At 40.0% G+C, this 16,433-nt stretch overlaps 1 protein-coding gene across 1 annotated transcript in view; it reads right to left on the minus strand.

The window, feature by feature from the left end:
* COL6A5 (collagen type VI alpha 5 chain) overlaps positions 1-15,771 on the minus strand; it is a 148,029-nt gene extending 132,258 nt beyond the window's left edge. Inside the window, exon 1 of the mRNA XM_067033807.1 lies at positions 15,534-15,771. The gene's annotated coding sequence lies outside the window, so the exon portion shown is untranslated. The remainder of the gene's footprint in view (positions 1-15,533) is intronic.
* Positions 15,772-16,433: the final 662 nt, after the last annotated feature.

Here is a 16,433-nt window from a genome sequence, read left to right on the forward strand (position 1 = left end):
CTCTTTCTCTTCTTTGTTTGCACATTCCCAGGGATCAGTTTTGGATTTGGCATTGCCTTTGCTTCTAGGTCACCTGAGGGCATCTGTTCTTCACTCAGACAGGACGGGGTTAAAGGAGCAGCTGATTGGGGAGCTCTGGCTCACTCAGGCTGGTGGGAGGGAGGGGTATGGAGTGCAGGGAAAGCCTGTCACGGCAGAGGCTGGCGTGATTTTGCACCAGCCTGAGGCGTGCCATGCATTCTCCCGGGGAAGTTGTCCCTGGATCATGGGATCATCAGCCTCCTGGGAGGGGAGGTGTGGATAGTGACCTGTGCTCACACACAGGCTTCTTGGTGGTGGCAGCAGCAGCCTTAGTGTCTCATGCCAGTCTCTGTGGTCCGTGCTGATAGTTGCGGCTTGCTCCTATCTCTGGAGCTCCTTTAAGCAGCTCTCTTAATCCCCTCTCCTCACTCACCAGGAAACAGAGGGAAAAAAAGTCTCTTGCCTCTTCAGCAGGTCGAGACTTTTTCCTGGACTCCCTCCTGGCTAACCGTGGTGCACTAGGCCCCTTCATGCTGTGTGCATGCAGCCAACCCCAGTCTTCTCCCTGGGATCTAAGCTCCAAAGCCCGAGCCTCAGCTCCCAGCCCCCTCTTTCCCCGGCGGGTGAGCAGACAAGTCTCTCGGGTTTGTGAGTGTTGGTTGGCACCGTTCCTCTGTGCGGGAATCTCTCTGTTTTACCCTACGCACCCCTGTGGCTGTGCTCTCCTCCATGGATCTGAAGCTTCCCCCCTCCACCACCTGCAGTCATCGCCTCAGAAGGGGCTTCCTAGTGTGTGTAAACCTTAACTCCTTCACAGCTCCCTCCCACTGGTGCAGGTCCCATCCCTATTCTTTTATCTCTGTTTTTTCTTTTGCCCTACCCAGATACGTGGGGAGTTTCTTGCCTTTGGGGAGGTCTGAGGTCTTCTGCCAGTGTTCAGTAGGTGTTCTGTAGGAGCAGTTCCACATGTAGATGTATTTCTGATGTATCTGTGGGGAAGAAGTTGATTGCATCTTACTGTTCCGCCATCTTGAAGCTCCTCCCTCACTAGTATTTTTTTTAATTAATTAATTATTTATTTATTTATTTATTTTGGTCTGTGTTGGGTCTTCATTTCTGTGCGAGGGCTTTCTCTAGTTGTGGTTAGTGGGGGCCACTCTTCATCGCGGTGTGCAGGCCTCTCACTCTCGTGGCCTCTCTTGTTGTGGAGCACAGGCTCCAGACACACAGGCTCAGTAGTTGTGGCTCACGGGCCCAGTTGCCCCGCAGCATGTGGGATCTTCCCGTATCAGGGCTCGAACCTGTGTCCCCTGCATTGGCAGGCGGATTCTTAACCACTGCGCCACCAGGGAAGCCCTAGTTTTTAAAGAATTTTACATATATATTCTTTCAGGTGAATTAGACATATTGTGCTGTAATTTTCTTGTCTTGTAGTGACTTTATCTGGCTTTGGTATCAGGGTAATGCTAACCTCATAAAATGAGTTTGGAAGTGTTCCCTTCTCTTCATTTTTTTAGATAAGTTTAAGAAAGATTTATGATAATTCTTCTTTAAATATTTGCTAGAATTCAAATATGAAGCCACCTCATCTGGGGCTTTTCTGTATTGGGAGGCTTTTGATTACTGATTCAATCTCCTTACTCGTTATTGGCCTGTTCAGATTTTCTATATCTTCATGGTTCAGTCCTGGCACATTATATGTTTCTAGAAATTTATCTATTTCTTCTAAGTTTTCTGATTTGTTGGCATATAACTGTTCATAGTAATCTCTTATGATCCCTTGTATTTCTGTTGTAGCAGTTGTAATGTCTCTTCTTTCATTTATAGTTTTATTTATGAGTCCTCTCTTTTTTTCTTGGTGATCTGGCTAAAGGTTTGTTTATCTCTTAAAAAAAAAAAACTCTTAGTTTTGTTGGTCTTTTCTATTGTTTTTCTATCCTCTGTTTCACTTATTTCTGCTTTAATCTTTATTATTTCCTCCCTTCTGCTTACTTTGGGCTGTTACTTGCTCTATGTCCTTGAGGTGTAAGTTTATGTGAGATCTTTCTTTTTTCCTAATGTATGAATTTATAGTGCTAAACTTTGCTCTTCGAGCTGCTTTTGTTGCATTCCCTAAATTTCAATATGTTGTGTTCCCATTTTTGCGGAGGCACTAGCTGGGCACTGCAATCAACTCTGGTCCAGCAAGGTTGTAGGTTGTGTTTCTCAGCAGAGCAGTGCTGGTGATTAGACTCTGTGATTGCACAAGGTTGTGGCTGGGCTCTGTATTCACTCTTGGTCTGGTGGAATCAGGTTGTGCTCTCATCTGGTTGGTAGTAACTAGACTCCATGTTTAGGTGGGACCACAGTCCAGGCTTCATGTTCCGACAGGGTTTTGGGCTATACTCTGCAGTCAGGCAGGACCATGGCTATGTCTCAAAGTTGTGTGGGGTTGCAGGCTGGGCTCACAATCATGTAGTCTGTAGACTACACTCTGCTGTTGGGTGACATGCTGCCTGGGATCTCTAGGTGGGTAGGGTGTCCCACTGTATCCTTTCATTGAGTGGGGCTGCAGACTGTGTTCTGAGTTTGGGTAGGGTCACGATCTGGGCTTCCTGCTAATTTGGAGCTGCAGGTTATTCTCCACAATTAGAGTCAATGGCTATACTCCCGACTTGGGCAAAGCCTCATGCCCTGTTCAGCAATCCAGCAAGGCTGTAGGCTACACTCCAAGGCTACCCAGGGTCATTGCTCCAAGGCTACCCAGGGTCATTTCTCCAAGGCTACCCAGGGTCATTGCTCCAAGGCTACCCAGGGTCATTTCTCCAAGGCTACCCAGGGTCATTTCTCCAAGGCTGCCCAGGGTCATTGCTCAGGGTCTCTCTCTCTGGAGAGAAGACTCTGCACACTGAATACTGGGCAGTAACCAGTTGGCCTCACTATTTCCTGTGGGGATGTTCAGCACATGTAAGCCAGCCATGCAGAGATGTGAAACGAAACTCCCCAGCCATTTCCAGGAGACAAAATAGGAGAGTAATACTAGATTAATGAATAAGTACCTCCTTTCTTTTGATTACATTCCTTTGGTCATAAATGTCTGTGAAGAAAAATTTCACACATTCTGAATGGTAAACTGTACTTTCTATGGGTGAGTCTGTTTTATAACACAAGACATGAAGTCTAAAAGTGACTTGGGTGAAGCAAGAAAAAAAAGGCTTAATTTAGCAAAATACAAAGGTTCATGACAAAGCTTGCAACTTTCTGGCAAGTTCAGATGCTAAAGGAAAACAGCAATTATTTAGTAAGTTATAGAAACTCAACAAAGGCACACTGGTGTAAGTCTTGAGCTCACAGAATGGGAAATAAGCATGTAATTAGTTTACTGGAAGTTTATACCACTAAATCCTAAATCAAATGCAGCACAAATTGCATTCTAAAACCACCAAGCAGAATTTCTCTTTTCTTCTCTTTTTGTAGCCAAAAGTGCCAGAGTTACTGAAAGATGGTAAGAAATAAAGGTCAGGTCACCTGCCATCCTGTCCTTTACCCTGTTCCCCTTCTTTACAATGGCTGCCTTTCCACAGGCTCTGACCAGGATGTGGGGCTCCAACAGAGGGAGAAGGATACAATTTAGGATTAACAACCTGGAGTTGGTAAGGTCCTAAAACCACACATGTGCCACCCACTCATTTCCTGCTGAGAATCTGAGGTCCAGCAAGGTTGTGTGGCATATCCAAGGTCACACAGCTAGTCCATGGCAGACTTGAGGCTTAAGATGTAGGTTTCAGCCTCCCTGGTGCTTTGGCTCATCTCTGGGAGCACTGGGAAGGCACATTGGGTTTTCCTCTCAGTATAAGGACCAGGAAGCCAGATAATTACCCAGTCTTATTTTTCTGGGGTTGTTGCACATATTGCAGATGTCACATTGCTCTGTATCCCTTGGTTTTCATGCTTCTCTTGCTTCTTCTATGGCACATTCAGAGAGAGTGCTCTATCTCACCCACACCCCCAAATCTATTGACACACCGACCCCGACTTGAGATGCCCAGACTGCCAAGGAAATCCTCTTCTCTGGTGCTTGTTACATTTTACTTTGTTCTGTGACTACAGAACTACTTTTAAAATCCTGCATTTCTTCTCTGCCCACCCCCAATAAAACACACACTCACCACAAACACTTATAACCTTGATGAAGGCAGGATTTCGCTTTCCATCCCTCAGTATTGAATGTCTGACTTGCTTAGATCAATGCTGGCTCTATAGTGGGCTTTCAAGAAATAACTGTTAACAGCCTAAACTTACACCTAAATCAATTAGAGAAAGAAGGAAAAAAAAAAAAAACCCAAAGTTAGTGGAAGGAAAGAAATCATAAAGATCAGATCAGAAATAAATGAAAAAGAAATGAAGGAAATGATAGCAAAGATCAATAAAACTAAAAGTTGTAGGGAGGGTGGGAGGGAGGGTGACACAAGAGGGAAGAGATATGGGAACATATGTATAACTGATTCACTTTGTTGTAAAGGAGAAACTAACATACTATTGTAAAACAGTTATACTCAAATAAAGATGTTTAAAAAAAAAGTTTGTTCTTTGAGAAGATGAACAAAGTTGATAAAACATTAGCCAGACTCATCAAGAAAAATAGGGAGAAGACTCAAATCAATAGAATTAGAAATGTAAAGGAGAAGTAACAACGGACACTGCAGAAATACAAAGGATCATGAGAGATTACTACAAGCAACTATATGCCAATAAAATGGACAACCTGGAATAAATGGACAAATTCTTAGAAAGGCACAACCTTCTGAGACTGAACAAGGAAGAAATAGAAAATATGAACAGACCAATCACAAGCACTGAAATTGAAACTGTGATTTAAAATCTTCCAACAAACAAAAGCCCAGGACCAGATGGCTTCACAAGTGAATTCTATCAAACATTGAGAGAAGAGATAACACCTATCATTCTCAAGCTCTTCCAAAATAGAGCAGAGGGAGGAAAACTCCCAAACTCATTTTACAAGGCCACCATCACCCTGATACTAAAAGCAGACAAAGATGTCACGAAGAAAGAAAACTACAGGGCAATATCAGTGATGAACATAGATGTAAAAATCTTCAACAATTTACTAGCAAACAGAATCCAACAGCACATTAAAAGGATCACACTCCATGATCAAATGGGGTTTATCCCACAAATGCAAGGATTCTTCAATCAATGTGATACACCATATTAACAAACTGAAGGAGAAAAACCATATGATCATCTCAATACATGCAGAGAAAGCTTTTGACAAAATTCAACACCTATTTATGATAAAAACCCTGCAGAAAGTAGGCATAGAGGGAACTTTCCTCAACATAACAAAGGTCATATATGACAAACCCACAGCCAACATCATCCTCAATGGTGAAAAACTGAAACCATTTCCACTAAGATCAGGAACAAGACAAGGTTGCCCACTCTCACGACTATTATACAACATAGTTTTGAAAGTTTTAGCCAAAGCAATCAGAGAAGAAACAGAAATAAAAGGAATCCAAATCGGAAAAGAAGAAGTAAAGCTGTCACTGTTTGCAGATGACATGATACTCTACATAGAGAATCTTAAAGATGCTACCAAAAAAACTATTAGAGCTAATCAATGAATTTGGTAAAGTAGCAGGATAAAAAATTAATGCACAGAAATCTCTTGCATTCCTATACACTAATGATAAAAAATCTGAAAGAGAAATTAAGGAAACACTTACCATTGTAAAAAAAAGAATAAAATACCTGGGAATAAACCTACCTAAGGAGAAAAAGACCTGTATGCAGAAAAATATAGGACACTGATGAAAGAAATTAAAGATGATACAAACAGATGGAGAGATATGCCATGTTCTTGGATTGGAAGAATCAACATTGTGAAAATGGCTCTACTACCCAAAGCAATCTACAGATTCAATGCAATCCCGATCAAACTACCAGTGGCAATTTTCACAGAATTAGAAGAAAAAATTTCACAATTTGTATGGAAACACAAAAGACCCCGAATAGCCAAAGCAGTCTTGAGAAAGAAAAACGGAGCTGGAGGAATCAGGCTCCATGACTTCAGACTATACTACAAAGCTACAGTAATCAAGACAGTATTGTACTATCACAAAACCAGAAATATAGATCAATGGAACAGGATAGAAAGCCCAGAGATAAACCCAGGCACACATGGTCAACTTATTTTTGATAAAGGAGGCAAGAATATACAATGGAGAAAAGACAACCTCTTCTATAAGTGGTGCTGGGAAAACTGGACAGCTACATGTAAAAAAATGAAATTAGAACACTCCTTAACACCATACACAAAAATAAACTCAAAATGGATTAAAGACTTAAATGTAAGGCCAAACACTCTAAAACTCTTAAAGGGAAAGCAGAATTCTTTTTGATCCACCTCCTAGAGAAATGGACATAAAAACAAAAAGAAACAAATGGGACCAAATGAAACTTAAAAGATTTTGCAAAGCAAAGGAAACCATAAAAAAGACGAAAAGACAACCCTCAGAATGGGAGAAAATATTTGCAAATGAAGCAACTGACAAAGGGTTAATCTCCAAAATTTACAAGCAGCTCATGCAGCTCAATATATAAAACACAAACAAGCCAATCCAAAAATGGACAGAAGACCTAAATAGACATTTCTCCAAAGAAGATACACAGATTGCCAACAAACACATGAAAGAATGTTCAACATCACTAATCATTAGAGAAATGCAAATCAAAATTACAATGAGGTATCAACTCACACTGGTCATAATGGCCATCATCAAAAAATTCTACAAACAATAAATGCTGGTGAGGTTGTGGGGAAAGGGAACCCTCTTGCACTGTTGGTGGGAATGTAAATTGATACAGCCACTATGGAGAACAGTATGGAGGTTCCTTAAAAAACTACAAATAGAACTACCATACAACCCAGCAATCCCACTACTGGGCATATACCTTGAGAAAACCATAATCCAAAAAGAGTCATGTATCACAATGTTCATTGCAGCACTATTTACAATAGCCAGGACATGGAAGCAACCTACATGTCCATCGACAGATGAATGGATAAAGAAGATGTGGCACATATATACAATGGAATATTACTCAGCCATAAAAGGAAATGAAATTGTTATTTGTAATGTGGTAGATGGAGCTAGGGTCTTTCATACAGAGTGAAATAAGTCAGAAAGAGAAAAGCAAATACCGTATGCTAACACATATATATAGAATCTAAAAAAGGTTCTGAAGAACCTAGGGAGGACAGGAATAAAGATGCAGACATAGAGAATGGAATTGAGGACACAGGGAAGGGGAAGGGTAAGCTGTGTCAAAGTGAGAGAGTGGCATGGACATACATACACTACCAAATGTAAAATAGGTAGCTAGTGGGAAGCAGCCACATAGCACAGGGACATCAGGCTTGGTGCTTTGTGACCACCTAGAGGAGTGGGATAGGGAGGGTGGGAGGGAGAAGTAAGAGGGAGGGAATATATGTATACATATAGCTGATTAAGTTTGTTATACAGCAAAAACTAATACCATTGTAAAGCAATTATACTCCAATAAAGATGTTAAAATAAATTAGTCTGGTTACATTTCCTTCCTCTTCTTTATTCTTTTGCTGCATTTTATAAGGACAAAGGGAGTCTCCCAATCTATTACCAGGAAATATCTTTTAAACTATAGGTTTTTTATACTATAGCTTTTCTCACAAGAATATTAATTCTTACTTTGTGATCCCAGTGCCATCATTATTTCAAATTTATTTCCAGGTTTAATTAGAATTAGTGCACTCTATAAGTCCACATACATGCTTGGGTTCTTTATTTTGGTTCTTCTTTTTGTCATCTAAACAGACCAGATCAGCACCATCCAGTAGAAATAGGATACAAGCCACATAAATAGTTTAAAAAATTTTAGTAGCCACATTGGCAAAGAAATAGGTGAAAGGAATTATATGATATATTTTACTTAACCTGACATAACCAAAATATTATAATCTCAGTGTGTTATCAATATAAAAATTATTAATGAGACACTTTACATTCTTTTTTCATACTAAGCCTTCAAAGTTTGGTGTATATTTTATGCATATAGCACATCTCAGCTCAGATTCATCATGCTTCAGGTGCTCCATGACCACATATGGTGAGTTGTTACCTAATTGGACAGCACAATTATAGATCATGGTATACACAGAAAATGACAATGTTCTTTAGGGCCTCAATCCAAGGCCTTCTACCCCACCACCCCAGGCTCAGGAGAGCAGTATCTCAGCACAATCCACAGTCCTTGCAACACACATCACTTAGGAAGTGCTGGGCTGGGTGACTTTTAAGAAGTGGTTAATTAAGACAGTGTTTCTCAAGCTTTAATATGCACAAAAATTACCTGGACATCTTTTTTTTTTAATTTCTTTTATTGAAGTATAGTTCATTAGCAATGTTGTGCTAATTTCTGCTGTACAGCAAATTGATTCAGTTACACAAATATATTCATTCTCTTTCACATTCATTTCCATTATGGTTTATCATGGGATATTGAATATAATTTCCTGTGCTATACAGTAGGACATTGTTTTTTATCCATCATATAAAATGGATCGTATAAAATAGTTTGTATCTGCTAATCCGAAATTCCCACTTCATCCCTCCCCTCACCTTGGCAACCACAAGAATGTTCTCTATGTCTGTGAGCCTATTTCTGTTTCATATATAGGTTCATTTTTGTCATATTTTAGATTCCACATATAAATGATATCATATGGTATTTGTCTTTGTCTGACTTACTTCACTTAATATGATATTCTCTAGGCCCATCCATGTTGCTGCAAATGGCATTATTTCATTCTTTTTTATGGCTGAGTAGTATTCCATTGTATATATATATATATATATATATATATATATATATATATATACACACATATATACACAATGTATATATATGTATATATATACATATATATGTATATATATACATATATATACATATATACATATATATGTATATATACATATATATACATTGTGTATATATATATATATATATATATATATATATATATATAGAGAGAGAGAGAGAGAGAGAGAGAGAGAGAGAGAGAGAGAGAGAGAGAGTATATGTACCACATCTTCTTTATTCACTCATCTGTCGATGGACATTTAGGTTGTTTCCATGCTTTGGCTATTGTGAATAGTGATGCTATGAACATAAGGGTGCATGTATCTTTTTGATTCATAGTTTTATCTGGATATATGGCATCTTTTAAAATTTTTTAATTAATTTATTTATTTCGTATTCCATTTATTTTATTTTATTTTATTTTTTAACGTCTTTATTGGAGTATAATTGCTTTACAATGGTGTGTTAGTTTCTGCTTTATAACAAAGTGAATCAGCTATACATATACATATATCTCCATATCTCCTCCCTCTTATGTCTCCCTCCCACCCTCCCTATCCCACCCCTCTCGGTGGTCACAAAGCACCGAGCTGATGTTCCTGTGATATGTGGCTGCTTCCCACTAGCTATCTATTTTGCATTTGGTAGTGTATATATGTCCATGCCACTCTCTCATTTCGTCCCAGCTTACCCTTCCCACTTCCCTTGTCCTCAAGTACATTCTCTATGCCTGTGTCTTTATTCCTGTCCTGCCTCTAGGTTCTTCAGAACCTTTTTTTGTTTTTAGATTCCATATATATGTGTTAGCATATGGTATATGTTTGTCTTTCTGATACCTTTTCAACTTGCCATATAGAGCAATCTAAATCAATACTATTTAACAGAGATAGAACACAAACCATATATAGAATGTGACTATAGATTCTTGGGTATCATCCATTTCATTTTCCCTCTTAGCTCTTTGTCACTGAGTACTGTCTTCAAGAATCTGATGTTACTGAGATAATTCCCATGGTTAGCCTAATTTATTTTTAATTTTTCCACCTGGATAGATTATCCATTATCCTCAATAACACCATGCTAATCTTTATTTGTTTTTCATTTTTCTGGAACATAATGGGACTTTTGATCTGCCAATTCAGATGTTCTTTTACTTTGGGAAATTTTTATCTAATTACACATTTCTTCAATTAAAAGATTTTTTTCACACTTAGTCTTTCTCAAACTGAGAAATAACTTGTAAGTAACATTTTCATTTACTAATTTATTGTTTCCTTTTATTCTCATGAAAGCTGTTTTTAAATCAATGGTGCATCTTGAAATTAATGATAGTTTTGGATCAAAGAAATGTAATATATTTTATATTTATTTTCACTTCCTTTTGGTCTTTCTCTCTCTTTCTCTTTTTTTTTTTTTTTTCCTGGAAATTCCACAAAGTCCTATGCTGTTTCTCTGTTATTTGTTTTCCATCACTATTACTCTCTTTAACCTGTTTTCTCCCTCTGTTCTTATCCTCTGCAATCTGTGAAATTTTTCCCAAAACTGTCCTCTAAGTCAAAACTCAATTTTCCACAGAGTTGACTTATATTTAGCTGTTTGTAACTTGGGTTTGGGTTTTGTAATGGTTTTATTTTCCTTTTGTGCTTTTCTTGGCTTTGCCTTTCATTATCTCTTGCATTTCTTTGAGCCTTTTTCTTACAAAACCTGTTTTCTCTAATGCCTTAGAGTTTGGAGTAATTTTCTTCTGTTTCCTGGAATAATTCTTTTTTAAAAATTTATTTATTTGTATTTTTAAATTTTTGGCTGTGTTGGGTCTTCGTTGCTGTATGCAGGCTTTCTCTAGTTGTGGCAGCAGGGGTTACTCTTCCTTGCGGTGTGGGGATTTCTCATTGCAGTGGCTTCTCTTGTTGTGGAGCATGGGCTCTAGGCACGCAGGCTTCAGTAGTTGTGTCACGGGGGCTTGTGGGCTCTAGAGTGCAGGTTCAGTAGTTGTGACACACGGGCTTAGTTGCTTTGTGTCATGTGGGATCTTCCTGGACTAGGGCTCGAACCCATGTCCCCTGCATTGGCAGTTGGATTCTTAACCACTGTGCCACCAGGTAAGTCCATTTCTAGAATAATTCTTAACCTTTGTTTTGCATATAACAAATGCTTCCTTCTTTATTGAAAGTATTTTTGCAAAAGACCCACACTGGGTGTTTTGGGCTTTCTGTGCAGCCTTTGAATGTGTGTTTGGGGTAGGCGGTGAGTTGGGGCACAACCCATGGGGAATAAAGTTGGGATCCAACAGAAGTTGGTCCTACACGTTTCACTTTTATGGTTCTCAGCTATTTTGTAGTTTATTGCTATTGAGAACAGATATTTTCCTCTCATTATATTTTAGCTGCTTGTTACTACTTTATAGAGAAGCTACTGATTTTTTTCTGGATTTATTTTGTAGTCAGCAATCTCAATTAACTCAATTAATTTTTAATTGTTTCTCTTAGCTACGGTCTACCTTGAATAGCAAACATTTACATATTTCTTATTATGTGTCAGTCCACTGTTCTTTGTTTTTATATTTACAACATCTCTGTGAGGCCAGTACTACCACTTGCCCATAAGACAGAAGAAGATAGTGATGTTAAGTACCTTACCCAAGTTCACACAGCTATTAAGTGATGAAATGTTGATTTGCTCCCAGGTAGGTGAGCTCTTAAATAATTATGCTCTTTGCAAATTTTGATTATGTTATCTCCCTCTTTCCAATTTTTTTTCTTACCTAATTGCAATGGTTATAATAAAGTAGGCAGAGTCATCTTCATTCTCTAATTTCTTCTACAATGTGTCCCTTCTCCATTAAGGAGATGAACTGGGTATCAGAAAAGCTAAGGTCTGAGGTAGCTCTGTACTAACTGGGCATGTGCTCTTGTGCAAGGGTTTAATAATCCTAAGCCTCAATTTCCTCATTAATGAAGTAGTAATAAACACATTTACTTTTTAAAAAAACCTTTGGGATTACTGTGAGATTTAAGTATAATATTTTTATAAACTGTTTCAAGACCTAGACCAAGATATCATTATTAGTACAATATCATGTCCAAAGTGTTTCTATTTCAGGGTCTGTCTGCTTGACTGGAACATCCTCAAGCCACCTAGTTGCCTAGAAACTTGTTATTATCACACTTTCTCTCTCACCTTCTATTCCCCAATGCACACACATGTACCCAACACAACCACTGTCACTTGCTCTTCTCCAAAGAACCGTTCTTGTCCTGTACTCATATTGCAGAGATGTCTAGTTGCCTACCCATTACCCAATATTCCCTTTTTCTTTATCAAAAGAACCTCTCTATCAATGATGGGCTACATGCTCAGCTACAAAAACATGTTTCCAAATCTCCTTTGGAACAAAGGTTAGCCAATGAAATATACACAGAACGTGGATGACCCAGCAGAAAAGTCGGTCTTTGTGCACTGTAATTATGCCCATACTACTGATGAAGAAAATGAGGCTCAGAGAGGTGGTACACCTTGCCCCAAAACTTGAGGTCTCTCTGACTGCAAAGATGATATTCTCTCCACTGCCCTACACTACGTTTATAAGGCTCTTCTCTCACTATTCTGGTCTCTTCATGTCCCTTATTATCCAAGATAACAATTAGTTAATTATACTAAGGGAGAAGGCTCAAAGTATAATCTTGGCCCTTCAAATAATGTTGAATTTTACAGTGGCTTTTCAGAGACCTAGTCTTGAATTGCAGTATGCCCCCAAGAGTGGCTTGAAGAATCAGAATTTAAACAAGTCAGAGGAATCTAAGGCAGTACCATCGGGCAATGGGGATTGACAGGAGTGACAAAAATGCTGACAAGTGCCACATGCACCACCAGCTAGCTCTTCCTCATAAGGTAGGCATGCATCTTGTTTGTATCTTAGGTCTCAGTTTTGCTCAGTGCCTACCTCCTCCTCCTTTGCACCTGCTCAGAGAGGACCTGGATCAGGATCTTATGAGATAGAGAGGGGCATCCTCAAAGCAAACTGCAATGCCATGAAAAGTAGACATCTCAAGTGAATTTCTGCCCTCCACTGTTAGAGCTAAAGGGTTCTAGGAAAATATTCCAGGATTAGAAAGTCTTCCCTTTTGGAAGGTGATTTGAACTTGAAGGAGGAAAATCACAACATAAAATAACATGAAAACAAGACATATGTTGTAAATCTTATACTTCCTTACAGAAGGATACTGAGTATATGCTCTTTGAGTACTTATGAGCAAGCATGTGCAGGCATGACTCTGAGGAACATTTACAGGAGCAAACTTTATTTTCACAAGCTCATGGCATTCTTAGCAATGGCTTCCAATTTTACCAACATTTCTGAAGCTATTTTCAAAGAGAATTTAGTTAGCCTTTGAAATCTGTGAACAGGCATTTTAGATGTTTTAACTTAAAATGTACATACATAATTAATTATATAATTATTGCATTAAGCATTTTCTCTGCTGTAACATATTATTAATAAAGAGTCAAGTTGTAACCATACACCAGGTAGGGATCTCTGGGGTGATACTTTGGAATAATGCTGGCAAGTGCCACATCAAAACCAAGCATCTTGCATCCACCCACTGAAGAGAGGAAAACTGAGAAATATACAGAGCATTTGCTCCAGTCTTAGAATGAGTCAGTAGTGGATTTAGACTTAATATTTAAATTAAGCCACCAAAGCAGAAGAATAACAAAAAACACAACTGACAGCAAACCATTCACAAAACCTTCATCGTTGAATATTTCATGAGTGAGGTTCTCAGCAGTGGTGAAGAGCCTGCCTCATCTGTACATATTGCTCAGAACCTTGAAGAATGAGGTACCACATAATCTGGGTATACATGGCACCCATATTTGTCTCTATGGGTTCCCCTTTCTGGGGACGCAACAGTTTTCTTCTCAGAGTTCCTATGAGGTAGCTAACTCTGGCATTGGGTTCATCAGAGAAGGTTACAAATTTTCTCTCTCACTTTGATTCATAAGAAATCTCAGGATCCCTATTTATTCTACTTGCAAAATTCTACTTTGTATTATGCAAACTAATAGGAAGATCAAAGAAGATCAAAAATATGTCCTGCCAACGTGAATCATTTTTTTAAAAGATTTTGTTCAGAACTCACAAACTAAATACATCTCTTCCAAAATATTCTGGCATTCTGGGTTAACAACAATAACAAAAATTAACTTCAGAAGGAGGACTTAAATGCCAAAAAACAAAATAAAAATGAGATATGAAACACTACACTAAATTACAAAGATCCTGGTTATAGAAAAAATATTCCACCAGTTTGGAGATTTTAAGACCTGACAACTCCCTCCTTCATTTTGAAAGAAACTTGTTTGGAACCTGATGCATAGTAGAAACTCAGAGATGTGTGTTAAAGTGATGAGTGCTGTTTTGAGGAAATTTCAGAGATGGTAGCTCACAGTTTGAAACAGAGTAGCAATTCCCACAAACCATAAGTGTTTCAAAGTTCTTATCATGCTGTATCTGAATCTACCCCAATATCTAACATCTTATGACTAACTGTGCACCCATTGCTGTTTATCTGGGAGTTCCTGCATGGGGTGAGGGGCCCAAGTGTTAGATCCAATTGATCTCTAAGTCAGCGGTTATCAAACTTCAGCTGCACTATTTACAAAAGCCAGGACATGGAAGCAACCTAAGTGTCTATCGACAGATGAATGGATAAAGAAGATATGGCACATATATACAATGGAATATTACTCAGCCATAAAAAGAAACGAAATTGAGTTATTTGTAGTGAGGTGGATGGACCTAGGGTCTGTCATACAGAGTGAAGTAAGTCAGAAAGAGAAAAACAAATACCATATGCTAACACATATATATGGAATCTTAAAAAAAAAAGGTTCTGAAGAACCTAGGGACAGGACAAGAATAAAGACGCAGACATGGAGAATAGACTTGAGGACCCGGGGAGGGGGAAAGGTGAGCTGGGACAAAGTGAGAGAGTGGCATGGACATACACACACTACCAAATGTAAAATAGACAGCTAGTGGGAAGCAGCCGCATAGCACAGGGAGATCAGCTGGATGCTTTGTGACCACCTAGAGGGGTGGGATAGGGAGGGTGGGATGGAGACACAAGAGGGAGGGGATATGAGGATATATGTACACGTATAGCTGATTCACTTTGTTATAAAGCAGAAACTTACACACCATTGTAAAGCAATTATACTCCAATAAAGATGTTTAAAAAAAAAAAAAAAACCCTTCAGCTACATTAGAATCTCCTGGAGGACTTGCTAACACACACAATCCTGAGCCCAGTCTGAGATTCAGGTTCAGCAGGTGTGGGGTGGGGCACATGAATTTGCATTTCTAACTAGGTCGCAGGGGATGGAGCTGCTACTTGTCCTTGGACACATAGAATAGCACTGCTATTAGATCCTTTCCAATTCAGAGTCTAACCTTTAAGAACGTAGTCTCAATTTGCAAAATGCCGTAGAGTCTGGGCATTCTACAGGTGCAGAATCACCAGAATGTACTCACGCCTACACCCCTGCCCTCAGAGCTCTCTTCCGCCCACCTCAGGCCCCAAGCGTTCGCTCCCAGCACTCACCGAGCTTTGCCAGGCTTTGGGGCCCCTCGCAACCGCAGAGACGCACCGCCCCCCACGCTCCCCAAGGCTGCACGAGCGCCTGGGCACAGGAACCGCAGCTCGGCAGGTGGAGAGCAGAGCCAGGTCCCTGCTCTGCCGCACAGGTGGTATCCAGCGCCTCGTGCCCTGGGCGGCCCTTTAAAAACGGCCCTGACCCGTGAACTTGGCCTGGTTCGCCCCGGGGGCTGGGCTATTTACTCCTCTTGGGTTTCTTGTGCGTGTCCGGAGACGCTCCAGCTGTTGGCTCTGTAAGCAGCGGCCAGCAGCGGTTTGGGGGGCGTGGGGGGGGAGACAAGCGCTGCCAGAAAAGAACTTGAGAAGGTGGTTTCTCAGAAACCTAGGGCAATCTTTATCTGCTGAGTTCTTGGACTGAAGACTAGCCATTTGGCTTCAAAGGTTTACTCAGCGGTTTCCTCCAAGCCAGCCTGCAGAGGACGAGAGAGAACTTTCCTAGAGCGGGCGATGTCCTGTGGGGAGCTGAGGTCCGAGAGGGAGCAGAGAGCATACCTGGGCTAAAGGCATCAGGAGCTCCCCAGCAGCTCCCAGCAAGGGCAGGGTTGGGAAGTGGGGCAGGCAACACTAATAAAGATGCAATTTCGCGCAGAGATCACAATGAAGAACTTGGAAAGCATTGCCTGTTCTTAGAGGAATGGCTTGTTTGCTTGCTTGTTTGTTTTCCACGGACGTGAACTCAGAGTTGAGATTTTTTTTTTTTTTTTTTTTTTTTTTTTTTTTTTTTAGGTACGCGGGCCTCTCACTGCTGTGGCCTCTCCCGTTGCAGAGCACAGGCTCCGGACGCGCAGGCCCAGCGGCCATGGCTCACGGGCCCAGCCGCTCCGCGACACGTGGGATCTTCCCGGA

Source organism: Kogia breviceps, chromosome 5 (genome assembly GCF_026419965.1).
Source record: "Kogia breviceps isolate mKogBre1 chromosome 5, mKogBre1 haplotype 1, whole genome shotgun sequence".
In the NCBI taxonomy this organism is placed as follows: domain Eukaryota; kingdom Metazoa; phylum Chordata; class Mammalia; order Artiodactyla; family Physeteridae; genus Kogia; species Kogia breviceps.